The sequence below is a fragment of the Macrotis lagotis genome, chromosome 4, assembly GCF_037893015.1.
Source record: "Macrotis lagotis isolate mMagLag1 chromosome 4, bilby.v1.9.chrom.fasta, whole genome shotgun sequence".
NCBI lineage: Eukaryota > Metazoa > Chordata > Mammalia > Peramelemorphia > Peramelidae > Macrotis > Macrotis lagotis.
In genome coordinates, this window is record NC_133661.1 from 69,526,335 (window position 1) to 69,542,819 (window position 16,485).

General features: G+C 41.4%; 1 protein-coding gene across 3 annotated transcripts in view; it reads left to right on the forward strand.

The window, feature by feature from the left end:
• Window positions 1-8,138, forward strand: part of CELF6 (CUGBP Elav-like family member 6) — a 150,893-nt gene extending 142,755 nt beyond the window's left edge. The window contains exon 13 of one of the 3 annotated variants that reach the window (XM_074233031.1): window positions 1,322-8,138. The gene's annotated coding sequence lies outside the window, so the exon portion shown is untranslated. Of the gene's footprint in view, window positions 1-627 lie in introns of all 3 variants that reach the window. The other 2 variants (XM_074233030.1, XM_074233029.1) reach the window with 2 other exon arrangements.
• Window positions 8,139-16,485: the final 8,347 nt, after the last annotated feature.

A 16,485-nucleotide genomic window follows, 5' to 3' on the forward strand; every position in this document is an offset into this window, starting at 1 on the left:
TCTAATAAGGGACAAAACATATAAACATATATATTCAAGACATACACAGTATAAACAAAATATAATCTTGGAGGAAAGGAACTAATAATAAGAATTAAGAAAGTTTTTTTTGCAGAAAATGGGATTTGAAATGAGTCTAAAAAGAGAAAAGAGAAAGCAGGAGGTAAAATAGAAACAGAAAGAATTTCAGGCCTGGGAGATGGCTAATGAAAAGACAAGGAGGGGCAGCTAGGTGGCTTAGTGGATAAAGCACCGGCCTTGGAGTCAGGAGTACCTGGGTTCAAATTCTGTCTCAGACACTTAATAATGACCTAGCTGTGTGGCCTTGGGCAAGCCACTTAACCCCATTTGCCTTGCAAAAACCTAAAAAAAAGAAAGAAAGAAAAGACAAGGAGTCAGGAGAGTACTCTCCCTCTCCCAAAACAAAAAATAATGACATTTTAAAACAAAAATTTCAGCTCAACTTCTAAACAAAAATTTCAGCTCAACTTCTAAAGATTCAAAGTTATTGTGAAAACTCAAATTCTTATAAGGTTCTTGGGCCTTAAATGGATTGTAGAGCACACACCCTGTTCTCCAAAGCTGCCTGCCCCTTGATTCTCTGCTCCTCCTTTCTCTCTCTTTCAGGAACTCCAGAAAAGAATCCAGAAATCTAGAAAAGAATTAAAGTCACAGCCCAGCATACATACATTCATGCCTCACTCCCTCCCGTCTCCCTGCCTCCCTCCTCCCACTTCTCCAAGATAATCAACTTTGAACCTAGTCAAGGCAAAGAGCATTCTTTTTTTTTTCCAATGAAAGAAATGGAGATGTAATTCCAGGGGTTGGGGAGGAAGAACTGGTGAGAAGCGGGAGTTTTAGACCAAGATAGTAACCAGGCCTGGAAGTTTCGCCCTTTGCCCATCCTAGCTTTCAGTTCTTCAGTTTTTCCTAGCAAGCTGGGCCCTTGTCCCCTCTTTCCCACTAATCTTCCCTCTGACCTTTGCTCTGTTGTAGGCTGGAAAACCTGTCCTGTATGAAGAGTGTTTCCCTTTTCCCACGTACAGTATCCAAACTTGTAACTCTCTTTCTTTGCAACATATCACGCTGGAGGAAGAGGAGGAAGCTCCTGTCCTGGCTGCCCTCAAGAGAAAGAGAGAGAGAGAGAGAGAGAGAAAGAGAGAGAGAAAGAGAGAAAGAGAGAGAGAGAAAGAGAGGAGAGCGATTGAGAGAGAGAGAGAGAGTCGCCCTGGTTATGTGGTGGGGTCTTTTTTTTTTAAGCTCTGAATTGATTTTTGCTTTCTTTCTTGTAAACAAAACAACTAACAACAAAATCCTGAAGTTCGAGAGGCCACAGAATTGGACACATGGAACCAAGGAAGCCTTCGGGGAGGCCAGTGACCCAAGAAGCCTTGGGTTTCTTTGAGCCAACCAGAGCTGTTGGGAAGAGACAGCTTGGAGCATTGTGCTGAACAGCAGTGCTGGAGGAGGTTTTGCCAGGACCAGTGAAGCAGTTATCCTCCTGCCCTCTTGCAGGAGGAAACGGATCTAAACCAAAGCCAGTGAGAGGGGGCTAAAGCCAATGTCTTGTTTTTGTTTTTTGATGGTTTTTGATGGGTTGGTTTTTTTTTTGTCTCTCCACATCTGGGTGGAAAGAACCAAGGCTGACAAGATGTTAAACTTCTAGAAAGAGATAAGTATTAAGATCTAGCCCTCATGAGTGTGGGGAAAGGGAGAGAAAGGAAGGTGGGAGAGAGGGGTCTGCAGATCCCCTGGCTTTATCTGTCCTCTCCTTACTGGGGAGGCAGGACTTACTTCTTTCAGTCATATCATTCCTTAGAGTTTAGGGACCAAAGGACTATTGCTTTTTAAGAAAAAAAAATATATCTATATAAATAAATTAATTTTCAAAAACAAAACAAAGAGAAACAAAACAAGGTCAAGTACAGAATCTCAGAAAAGCTGCACTGAAACAACTACAGAAAAGGATGGCCTTGGGGGGGAAAAAAGGATGAAACTTCCCTCACCCCCAGAGGTCTAAGGGTAGCAGGAGATCCGAAGGGGCCTGGGAAGAGGGAGGTGAGGGAAACATTCTGCTGAGTCTTTCATTCCCTACCCCCTCCCCTTCCCCCCCCCCCATTTTTACCTGAAATAAAGGAGATTGGACTTGTGTACAAGTGATAGAAGAGGCATGGTAACAGTGACTCTCCCACAAACTCAGTGTCAACCCCTCCCCTGATCTCCCTTCCAAACCCAGTAAATGCACCCTTTCTATCCCCAATTCTCTTGACTCCTCAGGACCCTGCTTCAGGCCCATGTGAACACAGGCTAATCTTACTTCTAGGTCTGGGGTCCCAATTTGGCTACCCCTTGTTTCTTCCACTTGGCATTTGTAGCCAGATTGGCACCATGGCCTTAGTCCTCCTAGGTAAAGAAAGCTGACACAGACATGAATGACAGATTTGCATTATGTAGCAGGAATAATTCCTCTCTTTATTATCTGCTTTGAGCTTATATATCCTTCTTAGTGCTGCTCCCATTACACAGTAATTCTATGATGACTTTAACTTCACCCATTGACTACCACCTCCAACCTGGCATACTGTGAGAAAGGAAAAACTGACTGGACAGAAGGAGGATTTTGACTCCAATTTAAGTCAACAAACATTTATTATTAACTACACCGTCTTAGACACTGAGGGAGATGCACAGATCTGACTGTCAGATTTAATAATCTTGTGAAGAAGTTTCTAATCTAATAAAGCCTGAAGAGAACAGTTGGGAAAGCTCCCTAATCCCTAGGCATGATCATCTACTCCAAAGGTTTCCTCTCCCTTCACCTCTCCTTTCCCCCACACTACTGTAAGTACTTTAAGTCCACACCCCTACTGCAGAACCCAGAAATGTGACTTTTAAAAAATGAAAAGAGGGGGGCAGCTAGGTGGCATTGTGGATAAAGCACCAGCCCTGGAGTCAGGAGGACCTGAGTTCAAATATGACCTCAGGCACTTAATAATTACCTAGCTGTGTGGCCTTGGGCAAGCCACTTAACCCCATTTGCCTTGCAAAAAAAAAAAACCTAAAAAAATGAAAAGAGGAATTTCATGAGTTGTTAGTCAGTACAGAATCTAGCTGGTCAAAGATGGATATCGGTACAGCCTCAGGTGAATCTAAAGGGTGGCCTAGATGGCAACCTCAATCCTTCAGTCATCTGTTGCTTTGGCTCACTGATCATCCGGAAGTATAAGTGCTTCCTGTATGGAAGCTTCTCATATCTAACAAAACTTGCTCCTTCTGATTCCAGATTAACCACTACTTCCCCTCCTTGGCTAGGGTAGGGAAATGAGAATGAGTGGCAAGAAGGATTTGGCCAGGAATATCTGGCAAGCTGATGCTTTGTCCAGTTTAAACAACACTATTCTGCCCTTGATCAAAGACTTAAAGCTAACTAATTTGCAAGATCATCACATCCACCTTTTTAGATGGAAAAGCAGAAGCTTAAAAGGGCAAAACCCAGGGTCATAAGCAACAAGCCAGGATCCAAACCCAGGTCCTTTGATTCCAGATCTAGCATCCTGAACACTGGGCCATATGTTCTCTCCTAGGACCAAAACAAACAAAAATAGTCAGTCTTAAACTAAGTCAAGAAGCAGCTTTTCCCACCCTTTCTGAGGAACATATCACCACCTCCTGAGTCCATCCCTACCTTGGCTTTACCTTGTTCCCTGGCCACCTCTCCTCTCTGGGCCTCAGATTGCCCACCTGTCATATAAGTTCAGAATGAATGTGACGAGATGCACCTCTAGCAAGTAAGGTCCTATATGTCCTATACTTTGACAGATAAGAAAAGGTAATTTTCAATGTTTAGATTATTTCGAAATGGGAGTGCCACATTACACAAGAAGACCCACAAAGGAAATAAATGTTTTGCCAAAATACTTTCTCATTCCTCTAAAAATAGCACCTTTCCTATGCAACTGTGTCTCATGGGTGCTTCTCTATGGTGCTTTTAAACAGTGAGTTGCAGTATTCAGCTTATACATAGCAGGTGCCATCTGTTTGCTTCTATATGGCAGTGCCCTGTATGCTTACACACAGTGGGCACAGTATATGGCTTATAGACAGCCTGTGCCATCTGTCCATTTCTTTAGAGCAGGTGTAGTCTGCAGCTTCTGTACAGTGAGTGCCATCTGTCTGCCTATATGCAGTGGTGCTGTCTGTCCATTTACAGAAGGTGGCCACCGTAGACAGCTTATATATGACAGGTGCTACTATCCGCTAACATAGAGTGGGCTCTTATATAGCAGTTTATATTTACTCTCAATGCAGTCTCTTATCTAGGAGAATGCCTCCTCTTTCCCAGACCAGCCTGGAGTTCTCAGATGTTGTTTCCTGAACATTGAGGTCTGCCATACTCTAGCTAGTGTCCCACAAGATAGGAGTCCTACAAGAACCGGTCTGCCTAGCCTGAGAGCCAAGGTGTTGGGATGCTCAATCCTCTTGATCCCCAAATGTTGACAAGGCTGGACAACTGGAAAAGTAGATGTCATGCCAACCATTGAGAAGTCTGATTAGATAATAGAGGGGCCTTTGGAGAGGGGTCATCCCCAGGGTTCCCTTCCCTAATCCTCCCAGGGTACAAAAGTTTTGAACCCTGGACTCTTCCTCAAATGTCTTTCCCCCTTTTCTACCACAAATACATTTTCTCTGAAAAAAAAATTGTCCAGCTCTCTTTATCTATCCTCATATACCCCTATTCTCTCTTTCTCTCTGTCTTTCTCTTCCTTATTCACACACCACACACACACACACACACACACACACACACACACACACACACACACACATACACACACAGCCCCTCTGGTTTCTCCATAATGCTAGATCCTAGAGCCTTCTTCAAGTCCTCTCCAGTCCTTTCCTTCACTTTATTGCCATTGTTACAGAAAATGAGGTTTCATCAATAACCTCATTTGGCCAGATTTGGCTTGGAATCCTGGGTCAGCCTAACTCTTTACAAATGTCTCATGTCTAATTGACCCTAAAATGGGAGAACAGGGTAGGACACATGTGCCAGAGGATGGGGCAGGGGAATTGCCTCTTCTTCAACACAAGGAGTATTTAGGGAGAATGTATGAACGACAGAATTTGCAATCTCTTTCATAATCATTTTTTAAAAAGACTATTTCTCTTTACCTGCATTGCTGTCATGATTCTCCTGGGGGCAGCAGAAGATCTCTAAAAAAATTAAAGCTGGACTAAAATTAGGGAAAATAAAGGACAATGCACTTGCTTATTCATTTAGATAAAATGAGAATCATTGAATCAAGTCCCCTCGACTCCAAAACCACTTCTTCAGGCTAACCATCCCCAATTCCTGCAACTATTCCTCCTATTATTTAATTTTGAGTTCCTTTTCCAACTCTGGACAAGCTCCAATTTGTTAATGTCTTAAACTGCACCACCTACAACTAAACAAAATACTCCAGATTTGGTCTGACCAGCATTGAGTACTGAGAGATTATCACTTCTGTTCTCAACTTAAATTGGAATACAAATGCAACCTAAGATCACACTAGTTTGGTTTTTTTTTTGGAAGCCATTATTGACATATTGAATTTATAGTCTAGGTAAAGCCCCTGTCAAGTCCCACCTGATTCATGCAAATGAGACTAGGTGGCCTGGGAAGAGTCCATAGAATTGAGCTTATTCTAGTTTCAGCTCTCTCTTTTGGCCTCATCTCCTGTCTAAGAATAGGAAATTTGCCTGTGAAGCATTGCAGTGTCTCAGTCTGGGACAAAACTAGAAGACATGGTCAGAAACACAGCCTTAGTCAGGTAAACAAACCTCATCATTCTTGAGCAGGAGTACAAAGGCGCATTTGATAGGTAAATAAACCAGACCATTGGATTTATGTTGATAAGGTCTTGCTAAGTTCAATTTTTTTTTATTTCAGTCTACTTAATTGCTCTGTGGTTAACCCATGCCACCCTCAAATCTTTTTTACATGAACTTCTAGCTATGCCTTCCCCATCTTTATTAAAAACAGAACCTAAGTGCAGAACCTCACATTTATGCCAACAAATGTAATTTTAATTTTGGCTCAATACCTTCTGTTGAGATCTTTTTGGACAATGATTCTGTCATACATTGTATAGGTTTGTTTCATCTGAAAAAGTAATAAAAATTCCTTCTATGTATTCAGTCAGGTCATGGATAAAAATGTCAAACTGGATAGAACCTAGTGGCATTTCCTTGAGATGTCTTTGCAGATTGATCCACTGACCAAGAATTTTGGTTATGGTTTTTCAGTCAACTGGAAATCTACCTAAAAGTTCAACTGTCCACAAATAGATCTCAAAAAACTTTGTCAAATGCCTTGCTGAAATACAGATGCATATACTGATGCTATTTTCCTGATTATGCCAGTCTAATAACTGTTAAAAAGAAAAAAAGGAAATTGTTAGTTTGGTATGATTTGTTCTTAGTGAATCTATGCTGACTCCTAGTGATGCTGCTTGGTTGTCAAAGTGCTCATAAACCATCTATGTAATATTCCATACTAGAACATTGTCAAGGACTGATGTCAACAGGGAGAGTACAATTCACATACATACTCATGGACAGACTTGCTTGTATGTGTGTATATATATGTATGTATATATACACACATATATACATATATATGTATACATATACATGTATGTATGTATACACAGAAGCACATAGGTCTTTAAGCCACCATATTCAGGTAGCCACTGTGTGTGACTTCAGGAATCAGAAAGGCAGTCTACTTTCCCCAAAAAATTTCCCTTATCTTTGCTCCAGTCTTTGAAGATTTTAATTCTGTTTAAATTTGAAGCCCTGAGGAAAGCTGGGTGGATAGGAGAAGGTGGACCCGATTTTTAGTTATCAATCATTTACTGCTGAATGTGAATGAATTTAACAGACCCTTTCCAGATAGAAGGGTGGATAACAAAAGGAGAACCTAGGAGGGATATAGGGAAGAAGGGGAACTATAAAAAAGGAAATAAAAGCATCAACACAAATTCCAATGACTTCACAGTTTTAACCACGCTCAGCTCTGGCATATGAGTATACACAATGATAGATATACAAAGACAAAAGCACAAAAAAGATGCATATACAAAGTCCTGAGGAAAATCAAGACCCATCTGTCCAAGGATCTGTAAGTCATATAATATCTTCCATTATTGCTGATCAATAGGAGACACAAACCAACCTGTCCCTGCCCTTATCTCCCAGCTCAGCCTAATCTAGTCCATCAGAGGAATCCAGTTTTGGGACAAAGGACATTCCAACCTTTCAGTCCCTACACCCCTCCCTGAGAATTCCAAATCCTGGCCCCAGAAAGAGATAAGTGCCCCAGGGCACCAACTTCTCTGGTATCTGCCTACAAGAAAGACAACTGGATCCCCTACCTCAAGGGGCTTTTGCAAGTACCAACAAGCTTTTTCCCTGGGTTTGCTGGACAGCCTAGGGAGGAAGGTGGGGGAAAAGGCTGAAACCAGATTTAGTATCTTTATTACCCAGACCTGAGAGGAGGTTCTATCTTTTACAGGAAAAATAAAATCTATAATTCCAATTTCTTTGGAAGTTAAGGGATCCCAAAAAGAGTTTAGATCTGTACTTTGGTGGGAGAGGGGAGAAAGGGACCATCTATCCTCACAGCTCCTTCACCATTGAGAGGACAGAAATGAAGAAGAGCTGCTTCTCCAACAACTAGGAACTGAGAACAGTACTCAAAGCTGAGATTCCATCTTTTATCTTTTATGCTGGGTCCGAGTTCATTTTGGAAATAAAATCTCAAAACATATTCACAGCCTCCTCTCTCTCTTTAGTCTCTACACAAATAAAATCCTGTTGTGAATCCCAGTAAGGATGATAAAGGGCAGGGATCAAGGACGCTATTTGGTGAAAAACTTCTGGGTAATTATCAATAGCAGAGTTGCAGAAAGCAGAAAGGAAGGAATGCCTCCAGCCACAAGTGGAAGCAGATTCTCAAACCCTCTATAGTTTCCATGTCCATCCACAAATCATAGAATTCCACAGCCCATAAGCACAGTTTCTCAAGCACACTGTGGGTTCAATGTCCATCTGCAGTTCATAGAATCTCTCAGCCCATGTGATTTGGCTTCCCACTCAGTATGACATCATTTCTATACCACCTGACCGCTGCATAAATAAATTTTCCCTCTCTAGATCTTAGTTCCTTTATATTATAAAATGACAAGGTTGGGAGGGATGATCTCTAAAGTCCTCTCCTGCTCTAAATCTTCAGTGAAGGGAAATTAACTATCATCCAAAGCTCCTACATTTTTGAACACTAGAAATTTAAAACTTCTTCATGATGGGGAGATATATACCTCTCCTGTAACTTTCAACCACTGGTCCTGGTTCTGTACTCTGAAGGAGGGCAAATCTACTCTTTCTTTTTTTTTTATTTATTTTTTATTCTCATTTTGTACAAATGTTTTTTTTACATTAATAAAATATTCTTGTTTACAAGTAAACAAAATACCCCTCCCCCCATGAATATAGATAGACTTGCTTGGGTGAAAAAAGTAAAGGGGAGAGAAAAAAAATTAAAATCAAAAAAAATAATAGTAATAATTGTAGGTATGGCCGGGTGGCGCAATGGATGAAGCACCAGCCCTGGAGCCACGAGCACCAGAGTCCATATCCAGCCTCGTAAACCCAATAATCACCCAGCCATGTGACATGCAAGCCACCCGATCCCCACTGCCCTGCAAAAACCAAAAAGAAGAAAAAAAAGACCTAAAATAAAATAAAATAGTAATAATAGTAGGGGTGGCTGGGTGGCAGCCAAAGCATTGGCCCTTGAGCCAGGAGCACCTGGGTCCAAATCTGACCCCAGACACCCAAAGATCACCCTGCTATGTGGCCCCAGGCAGGCCACCCAGCCCCACTTGCCCTGCACCCTCCCCCAAATAATAATAACAAAAAATGTGCTTCAGTCTGTGTTCCAACACCAACAACTCTGTCACGGGTGGATCACATTCTTTATGATAATTCCATCACAAAAAGTTACTTTCATATTTTTCCACCATTGCCATTGCTGATCGCAACTCCCTCCTTTCTTATTTCTCCACTACCGTGTACTCTATTTTCTCTCTCCTTTCACTATGACTCTGCTGTAGGGTCGCTGAGTGGAGCAGCAGACAGATCCCTGGTCCTGGGGCCAAGAAGCCCTGAGCCCCCATACCACCCCTTAGGCCCAGCATCCACCTGGCCCTATGGTCCTGGGCAGGCCATCTAATCCCAGCCCCTTGCAAGAAGTAAAAAAAGAAAATGTGTTATATCTGACCACTCTCCCCCCATGGTCCATCCTCCCCTCCTTTATTCACATCCCCACCCCTTCCCCCTACTCCCCACTCCTTCTTACTCCAGATGTCTATACCCCATTGAGTATATATGCTGTTTCCTCTCCTAGCCATCTCTGATGAGAGCAAAGGTTCCCTCATTCCCCCTTGCCTCCCCCCTTCCATATCATTGCAATAGCTCATTGTAATAAAAAAAATCTTATTATGTGGAATATCTTGGACTATTCCCCCTCTCCTTTTTCTTTCTCCCATTCCATTTCCCTTTTTTTCCTATTGACTCCATTTTTACACCGTATTTTATCTTTGAATTCAGCTTTCTCCTGTGCTTCAACTATAAAAGTTCCCTCTACCTGCTCTATTAACTGAGAAGGTTCATATGAATATTATCAGTATAATTTTTCCATACATGCAGTTCATCCTCATTAAGTCCCTCATATTTCCCCCCTCTCCTCCAATCTCCATGTTTCACCTGATTCCTGTATCTGAAGATCAAACCTTCTGTTCAGCTCTGGCCATTCCAAAAGGAACCTTTGAAATTCCCCTGGTTCATTGAAAGTCCATCTTTTTCCCTGGAAGAGGACATTCAGCCTTGCTGGGTAGTTCATTCTTGGCTGCATTCTAAGCTCTTTTGCCTTCTGGTATATTGTATTCCAAGCCCTACGAGCTTCCAATGTAGTTGCTACTAAGTCCTGTGTGATCCTGACTGCAGCTCCACGATATTTGAACTGTGTCCTTCTGGCTGCTTGTAATATTTTCTCTTTGACTTGGGAGTTCTGGGACTTGGCTATAATATTCCTGGGGGTTGGTTTTTTGGGATCTCTTTCTTGGGGGGATCGGTGGATTCTCTCCATTTCTATTTTGCCCCCTACTTCTAGAATATCAGGGCAATTTTCCTGTAGTAATTCTTTGAAAATGATGTCAAGGCTCTTTTCCTGATCATGACTTTCAGGTATTTCAATAATTTTTAAATTATCTTTTCTAAGTCTGTTTTCCATATCAGTTGTTTTTTCAATGAGATATTTCACATTTTCTTCTAATTTTTCATTTTTTTGGTTTTGAAGTATTGATCCCTGATTTCTGGTAAATTCATCAATCTCCCTGAATTCTATTCTTTGTCTGAAGGATTTGTTCTCCTCAGAGAGTTTTCTTATCTCTTTTTCCATCTGGCCAATTTTGCTTTTTAAAGCATTCTTCTCCTCAATAACTTTTTGAACTGTTTTATCCATTTGACCTAAGCTGGTTTTTAGCATGCTATTTTCTTCAGCATTTTTTTGGATTTCCTTGACTAAGCTGCTGACTTCATTTTCATGTTTTTCCTGCATCTCTCTCCTTTTTTTCCCCAGTTTTTCTTCCAACTCCCTCATTTGATTTTCAAAGTCTTTTTTGAGCTCTGTCATAGCCTGAGCCCAATTTCTGTTTTTATTGCAGTCTTTAGATGCAGGAGCTTGTGCTTCCTCATCTTCAGACTGAGTATTTTGATCCTTCTTGGGCTCATTTGCAAAATATTTCTCAATAGTCTTCCTCTTATTTCTCTGCTTGCTCATTTTCCCAGCCTGGGCCTGGTTTTGGGGTGCTTCCTGAGCTTTTGAGACACTCCCACAAGGATCTCAGTGTGTGAGGCTCTGTGCTCCCTCCTGGTCTGTGAATGACCATAAGCGCCCCCCTCTACTATGGGGCTGAGGTGGGGGGGCCCTGTTGTTCTATGGGGGGCCTAGACTGGGATCAGGATCTGAATGTGGTCAGAGCCCCAGAGTCCTGTTCCAGGGGCAGAGGACAGAGCTCAGCAGTCTCTCTTCACTCCCCTCCCTCAGCTCAATGGGCTCATGCCCTGGGGGCTCCTGCTTACTGGCTCCACCTGCTTCTGTTTCCTGGATCTGGAATGCAGTGGCCAAGCTGCTGGCTGTGTGCCCTGAGGGCTGGGCTCCACGTGCTTGCTCTGGCAGAGGTTCCCCGCTGTTCCCCCACTTTGTGCCCAGTGCTCCTCAGGGTGCAGCTCAGGAGACTCCCCTGCTGCTGTGAGCCACAGCTCCCAGCACCCTGGGGCTGCCTCCTGGAGGCTGAGGTTCTTTGGCTCTGGCCGGCCACCCCTCTGGAGGGCTGCCCCTCCGACCCCGGGGAGCAGAGCCTTTCTGCTCTTTTTCAGGTTACCTTGAGTAGGGGAACTGCCTCCCTGGGTCCCTTTGTAGGTTCTGTCTCTTGAAAGTTTAGTTAGAGTCCTTAGCTTATGAGTTTTTATCAGAGAGCTCCTAAGACTTGATCCCTTCATGTTGCCATCTTGGCTCCGCCCAAATCTACTCTTTCTATATAATTGTACTTCAAATATTTAAAGACTTTTATGATGGTCCTGGATAAGTGCTCTCTTCTCCAAAAACATGCCTAGCTCTCCACCCATTCTTTACATAGCATGGTTTCAGATATCTCACCGTTCAGATCACCCTGCTTTGGATACAGTTCTGCCAGTCTCTCAAAAACCAGCAGGCTCATAACTGAATAACATGCTCCCAATATAGTCTGATCAGTAGGACAATAAGCTCCCATGATCTGCACACAGTTCTTCTACTGATTGCAATCTACTCAAATGAACCTTCTTAGAGGTTGTATACTAGTTATCTCTCATTAAGATTTTGGAAACAAAAGATGCCTTTTTTCAAAGGAACTGTTGCAAAGCCAAGACTCCCCATCTTGTACAACTGTTTTTGGTGGGGGGATTTTAACATTTATCCCTGTTAAATTTCATCTTGTTGGTTTGGACTCAGAATTCTGTCTCACTATTATTATTTTACAGATGTTTTATACACACACACACACACACACACACACATATATATATATGAAATCTTTACTCAAAACCAAGGAAGTAAAAAGACTATTAAAATATATTAAAAATAACTGCAGGCAGGCTAAGCACTCAAAGTGGAGTTCCTAAGCAATTTCAGATGCTTATACAACTACACATACAGGTGCCTACAAGATCTCATAATACTCATTTTAACAAGTAATCCCATGGGGGCGGCTAGGTGGTGCAGTGGATAGAGCACAGGCCCTGGAGCCAGGAATATCTGAATTCAAATCTGGCCTCAGACACTTAATAATTACCTAGCTGTGTGGCCTTGGGCAAGCCACTTAACCCCATTGCCTTGTTTAAAAAAACCCTAAAAAAGCCTAAATACTCCCATTTCATCTTTCATGTACAAAGTGTCTCTTATTCTCCCAAGATAATTTTGGACCTTGGTTCTCTCATCTAGCATATTGCCTATTCCTTCAGTATTTATCTATATCAGAGTTTTCCAAACTAATTTAGTCATATAACAATTTGGGACCTGGGAATATATTATGAGAAACTGTAAGTGTTGGTCCAGGGAGATACTGGAATATAAGGCCATTTGAAAAATTACAGAGGAAAACAGAAGGCAGAAGACAAAATGTGAGGAAATATTGTAGTCCACATTTCAAACACAAGATGTAAGAGAAATAATGGGGAGTAGGAGTTGTGAGAGATTTAAGGTAAAAGAGAAACACATAGTATGGGTTTTTCAGTCACACAATGAGAGAGGAGGATGATGAGGGTGAGGTATGATACAATGTAAAAGGAAATCATAGAAGGCCTGCATCAATAACCCATGTAGGAGTTAGAAGGAAGTCCATATTGATAAATTCATTGTGTGTGTGTGTGTGTGTGTGTGTGTGTGTGTGTGTGTGTGTGTGTGTGTGTGTGTGTATTCATTCACAGCCAGGGTATGAATGGGGATAACTGAGGATGCAGGAAAATTTTAGAGAGGAAGATCAGTGTTGGAGGTTTGGTGATAGTTAATATTGAACAAGTAAGGAAAGACTTGAAGAACAGATACACACAACTTGAAGGAAAAATAGGGCATTTAAGGGAGGCAGATAGAGATTGAGCAGCAAGATGAGAGGGATGAGGATAGGCCTGCAGTGAGCAAAAGAGGACAGAAAATATTCTTCTCACACCCAGGATTTAAGATAACATTCATTGTCAATAGTATCCCAGTTTCTCCCCAAACCAATACAATAGATGTCCTTGAAAGCAATTCAGGTTTGTTTTGTTTTGGTTTGGTTTTTTTTGGTTTTTGCAAGGCAAATGGAGTTAAGTGGCTTGCTCAAGGCCACACAGCTAGGTGTGTGGGATTTGAACCCAGGTACTCCTGACTCCAGGGCTGGTGCTTTATCTACTACACCACCTAGCCACCCCTCAGGTTTTATTAGAATCTAAGAAATAGAAAGTGAATCCAATCCACACTTGAACAAGACTCCCCTGTATAACATACCCAAAACTGTTTGAAGACATCTATTTTGAAGACATTCAATGAGAAAGATAGTAGACCTCCTAAGTAGGAGTAACTCATGTAAAGCTCCAATTAGGAATTTTTTTTCCTTTTTTCAACCCTAACTTTGCTTCCTGGTAGCTCCTATCCATTGCTCTTATTTCTGTCTTCTGGAGTCAGGAAGAACAAGTAATTCTTCAAGAAACTTAAAATACTTTAAGGCAGTCATCATGTTTCCCCTGTTTTTATGATATGATTCTAAGATCCTTTATCATCATGGTTGCTATCTTCTGGATCATAAAGCATTGGACCCTCTGAACACAAGATTCTGAATGTGATCTGAAAAGGCTAGAGTACTGTAGAACCATCCTAATCCTTAAACGGGAGGTTAGCAAACATATAGTTCTTGGCCACATGTGATCCATACTACTTCCCTATAGGGACCAAACCAGATTAAAATGTAATTGGGAATTTTTTTTAAATAAAAATTCAGTAAAACATAGATAATATTGATTATGTGGTTTTCTAAGTCAATATATGGCCTGTAGGGATTCTCATGTAGAGTTTTGTTTTGGGTTTTTTTGAGTTTGAGAAGACTGCTAAATCCAATACTTAATTCAACCTAAGGTTACATTAGCTTCCTTGGCTGCTATCTTGAGTCAATTCTTGATTCATGTCAAGTTTGCTGACTATTAAAATCCCTCAGATGATTTTCAGATAAATTGATCATCTAGACATGCCCCTGGGTGGCAGAGCAGGTAGAGTGCTGGACACAGTCAGGAAGATCCGAGTTTGAATGCTTACTAGATAGGTGACTTTGAGCAAATCTCTCAACCTCAATTTTTCAATCTTAGTTTCCTCTTCTGTAAAATGAGGATCAAATGAAATAACTCATGTAAAGCATTATTGACATTGGACTTTATGTTATCCTAGGTATGAGAGTATTCTCTAACCACCACTACCCTCTTCCCCACCTTTTCCCACTGCAGTTCCATTCCCATAACTTCTCATACAGATCAATCTTAACATAGTACAAAAGTGCTAGTCTCTGTCTCGAAGTAATTTTAGTTCATAGTATACTAACTATCCTTTAGCTAAACCCTTAGAAACTTGTACTTTAAAATACAGTTATAGTGGGTGGCTAGGTGGTGCAGTGAATAGAGCACCAGCCTTGGAGTCAGGAGTACCTGGGTTCAAATCCAACCTCAGACGCTTAATAATCACCTAGCCGTGTGGCCTCGGGCAAGCCACTTAAACCCATTGCCTTGAAATAAAAAAATCTAAAAAAATATATAGTTATAGTATGATAAGCTCTGGTTCTCTCTCCCAAAGCCAGGATAGTTACATCTCCACTCATAAGATTTCAGGGTTTGTGTATGTGTCTTCTATTCTACCATATGCTGATGAGGTATATTATCATATACCTCAACAATTAATTCTTCCATTTGGAGTTCAACAATAAGAATCATTTAACTACTTAGCATAGACTGGTGTTTACAAAGAAACATTTACTTAACAGATATGACAAAAACAAATGTACAAAAAAATTTCCCTCTAATATTTCAGTTTCTGAAGGATTGGATTCAAAACTTAGCTCGATTCCCATATAGTTTTTTTTAGGGGTTTTTTTTTGTGCAAGGCAAATGGGGTTAAGTGACTTGCCCGAGGCCACACAGCTAGGTGATTATTAAGTGTCTGAGGCTGAATTTGAACTCAGAGACTCCTGACTCTAGGGTTGGTGCTCTATCCACTGTGCCACCTAGCAGCCTCACAATTCCCATATAGTTTTGATCCTACTAAGTTCACATCCAAAAGTGTCATCAATGGTGGATAAGTCTTTGCTTAAGCTTTCATTGTCATAGATCAGAAAATCATTCCTTACACATTAGGACATAATTTTTGGTCTGGTGGCAACAATCAGTAGAGTTCCAAACCCCAAATTCCAGTGGCTTGCTCTCCCCACCAAATTAGAGACAACAGTTCTTGTACCTAGAATAGAAACAAACAAATTGAAAGACCAAGAATGCCCTATTTCTCAAGAGCTATATACCCAGATGGGGAAGAAGACTTGAATCCTTTTGCTTAACTGCACAGTCACTGTGAGTAAAGAAGTTCCCTTGCTCCTTGAGATGGAAATGAAGCTATGAGATGAGGTGACTGAAGCTGACTGTTCTTTTTAAGGCTGCTTTATGTTCTATCTGGGAAGCCAGTTCCAGTCAATTGGAACAAGTTACAGAATGTTCATGTGGGTTCCACACTCTCATCAAGATTCTTCATCATTATTGTTACTCTCTGAAGCCATCTATCTCCCCAGCCTCCTCTATGTGGAAAGATACCATCTGAGTAAATTAATGGGGTCCACACTTTTGCCAGACTCCCATTACAAAGAGGATTCATGTCAGACTATGGCTGACCTTCCTCAATCACAAATTCTGAAATGGAATGGTCATTTCCTATATACTTCTTGCCCAACAACCAATTCCTCCTTTGTGGTGAGAATCAGTTCCAGAAGTAGCCATTAGCTTGGCTCATATTTTAGAATATGTAATTAGGGCCACCCAGAAAGTTGTTTGCCCTATAAGATATTCAAATATTTGACATCTCCCATCATTACCATATCATGTCAACACTATGACTATTTACATCTTTTTTTTTTTTTGCAAGGCAAATGGGGTTAAGTGGCTTGCCCAAGGCCACACAGCTAGGTAATTATTAAGTGTCTGAGACCAGATTTGAACCCAGGTTCTCCTGACTCCAGGGCCGGTGCTCTATCCACTGTGCCACCTAGGTGCCCCTCTTTAGTGTTTCTTAATAATTGTTTATCTACTTTTATCTAAATAGTATTCATCATGATTCCC